Raw genomic sequence first — 3,940 nt, 5'->3', positions numbered from 1 at the left:
GATCGATAAGATACGTCATGAGATGTGGTTCTACATTAACAACAAGCCTGCCTATTTTGGCTTGAAAGAGTTTTGTTTGATCACAGGGCTGAACTGCTCATCATACCCCAGTGAATAAAAAATGAAGAAGGTGTTAGTAATGGGGGACAATTTTTGTTTTCAGGTGACGAAAAACAAAAACATCACAGTGGCCAACTTATTACACCTAATCAGAGGGAATAAGATGAATGAGGACCAGAAGTTCAAGTATTGTCTACTATGGTTCCTGCACACCATGTTACTTGCAAAAGATTCGATGAAGGTTGTCGACACAAAACTGATTCGAATGGTCGATTCGTTGAGTTTTTTCGAGAAGTATCCATGGGGGAAAGAGACATTTCAACTGACCATGGAGTATCTAAAGAAGAAAAGTGACATGAAGAAGCAGAAGAAAGTATTTGATGAGAAGCAGAAGGCATCCTATGCTCTATTTGAATTTTCCTGGGCATTCATGGTATCTACCATAAACCCTTCAGTAAGTTTATAGTAGATTCTAATTTTATTTATACTCTGTCATAGAATCTGAGTTATTTTTTTCACTGATGTACTACTTATAGATTCGGATCTATGAGGTCTTTCCTCATCTTGGAGAATTTGCTGAAAAATCAATGGATGAGCCCCTTCTCATTCCCCGCATCCTTAAATAGCACACTACAAAAAGTGACAAGATGATCGAAGGCAACCCATTCAAGTATAAAGGAAAAGTTACTGAGGTATGAACTTATTTTCTAATAAGCAATAATACCACTGTTGTATTGAATTTTATATAATTGTTAATTGATATTTTGTAGAACGTGCACCCATACATCATTCCTACTGTTCGTGAGACAAAGATAAATTACATGATTACGTTTGAGCCATTTATAGATGAGGCGAAGAATAATATCCTCGATGGCTTGAAGAAAGAGTTAGAAGGGGTGAGTGTCCTTACTTCAAATAAGGACAGTGATTTGGGTGGTAACCCCGTTGGAGTACGCGTTGGTGATGATGATTCTCCGAGCACCTCAAAAGATGCAGCGAAAACCTCATTCCCCGGGGATCTTCATAAGAGTGTTGTTGCACTCGAGGACGCGGTGTTGGATATTGCTGCCTATATCAGAGAAAAAGAAATGAAGAAAAAAAAAGGATGAGCGACAACACGAGCGAGGTAACTTTATTCAATAATTGATGTTGTTAATAAATTTTCAGCTTTAATTATTAGTAACACTTTGTAATATGATGATACAGTGCATATAGACCTTCGTGAATCGAAGAGAAATGAAGGAGGAGAAAAAAAGAGCAAAATGGATAAATTGGCCTCTGTTGTGGCAGAAGAGGAAAAAAAAGAATAAAAGAAGGATGATGATGATGATGATGATGATGATGATGATGATGATGATGATGATGATAAAGAAGAAGAAGAAGAAGAAGAAGAAGAAGAAGAAGAAGAAGAAGAAGAAGGAGAAGAAGAAGAAGAAGAAGAAGAAGAAGAAGAAGAAAAAGAAATAGAAGAAGATAAGAGCCAAGAAGAAGGTGGAAAAGTAGCAGCTGCAGAAGCAGAAGAAGAAACGACAGCAGATGAACAAGAAGGCGAGGAAAAAGAAAAAGTTGATGAAGAAGAAGCTGACAAAGCTAACAAAGAAGAAGTTGAGAAAGAAGTAGCAGGTGAACGAAATAAAGAAGCTGAGGAAGAAACAGCTGTTGTAGGGAAGAAAGAGAAGAAGGTGTGGAAGAAAAAAAACTGAAGAAGCACCAGCTGCTGCAGATGTTGATTAAGAAGGAAATGAAGGTAAGAATGAAAAAGCAGTTGCATCTTTTGAGAAAAAAGGAGCTGACGATGACCAAAAAGATGTGGTCATAGACATTGTTGATGAAATCAACAGTAACACGTGATCTACCACTATCAATTCCACACACTCTTTTGATTTAGGGGTGGTGATGGAAGGAGTATGTGGAATGTGTAGTCATCAAATACAATACATATCCTCAAAACATACTTGTTCTTTGACAAATATTACTCTTAGAATATTGAAAATTCAACCACTACCCATCCACACACTCCTTAATTTACCCCTCTCTACTTTGTTTAACCTCTAATATGATTATGTGACTTGCTTACACTCCTTCACATGTGTTGAAATCCACACACATTTATTTTTTATTCATTTATTCATTTTTTTAACTACATCCAAGTGATGGTCTATAACAGTGTACATAGATCACTGTGGTCTACGCATAATCATGATATCAATCGATCCACTACTAAAGGTGTAAGTTTACAGTAGACCAGACTAATTGATGGCTGACATAGGTCATGATCTACGACGGTCTATGAAGTGTCACCACCACTCCAAGATTATCTATTTAAATTTTTTTAATTAAATTACTTTCTTCCACCAGCCCCAAAATATATCATTATCTATTTAAATCATTTTTAATTTAATTATTTTTTTCCACCAGCCACAAAACATGTGATTATCTATTTAAAAAGCATGTGATTATCTATTTAAAAACATGTGATTATCTATTTAAATCATTTTTAATTCAATTATTTTCTTCCACCATCCCCAAAATATATTTTTATCTATTTTAATTTAACCGATGACCCATTGATTCATATAGTGTACGATCGACTAATATGTACAATCGAGGAAATACTGAGTATACAATCGACGATAGACTATATATTACTTTTTACTTTTCAGGAAATTAGTCAAGCTAAGAAACAGTACTGTAATTTGAACAAGGCATACATATTTGATTCGAGCTTTTATCTATACAGAAGAATAACCGCCACATAAAAAAATAAGGGATCACAACAAAGATGGTAAACACAATGTTAAAACAAACTGAAACATACTTATATCAAATTTATTCATTGCATTACATAATAATATTTACAGTAAAAAGGGAAAAATTGAAGAAACTTTCTTCTAACAAGATCCTACAAGAAAGCTTCTTCAGAAATGAACAAACCAAAAAAACTTTAAAATATAAACTAAAATAACAAAGTAAACTAAATTATGTGGATGGTCGGGGGTGATTAGTCGTTGTCATCCATTCCAAGATGCTCCAGAATTGCTCGGAGGAAATAAGAAATTTGGCGGAGCTCACGCTCTAAGTACTGTCAATCTTCTCCCAGGCCATGGAAAAGACGATCAAAGTCATTTTGAAGAAGCAGCAGATCATAGTGCCTAGGAGGGCTCGTCTGATTGGGCGAAGGGTAATTCTACGACTAGGCATGATTTCAGTTTTGGGTGAAGAAGAAAAAAGAGAGGGCTTCTAATATTTTGGGTTTAGGGACAAGTGAAGGGTTACGTAAAAATAGGCCCTGTACTTATAGACCTATAGATGGTATCCTTTTATATGTCCACCCAATGGTCCGTCGACGTGTTTGAGAAGAGAAAACACTTGGTTTGCGTATACCAGCAGTTTTTCTCTTGAACAGACTTTTTGGCATCTTTTCATTATATGGGAACGGGAAGTAAGGGAAATAATGATTCATTGCATCGATTGGAGAGATAAGGCAAGAAACTGACCAAGATAGCATGTTAGATGAGGAATAATTTAATCAATACATAATATTTTGTACACCTTGGGAAATATACACCATAGACGTTACATAGTCTACCGTAGACAACAATTTAGGTCTATTACAATTGAAGGTTAAAATCTACAAAAATGCATATTTAGCCACCAAAGCAGTAGCTTTACAACTGAAGCTAAAAAAAAAGCTCATTTATGATTTGATGGCCATTCTACACATAGTTTTTTGTGCCCGAATTTCTTGCATATTGAACACCTATTCCTCCTTTTGGACTTGAGTGTCTCACCAATGCCCTTAGTACATTTGAATTTCTTTCTTCCGAGTTAGGGATCGTAGGGGGTGGAGAAATTTTAGTGTTTAGCAATTCCTATGGTA

This window comes from Capsicum annuum, chromosome 12 (assembly GCF_002878395.1).
Source record: "Capsicum annuum cultivar UCD-10X-F1 chromosome 12, UCD10Xv1.1, whole genome shotgun sequence".
NCBI classification, from domain to species: domain Eukaryota; kingdom Viridiplantae; phylum Streptophyta; class Magnoliopsida; order Solanales; family Solanaceae; genus Capsicum; species Capsicum annuum.
Note: the sequence above shows the minus strand (reverse complement) of the source record.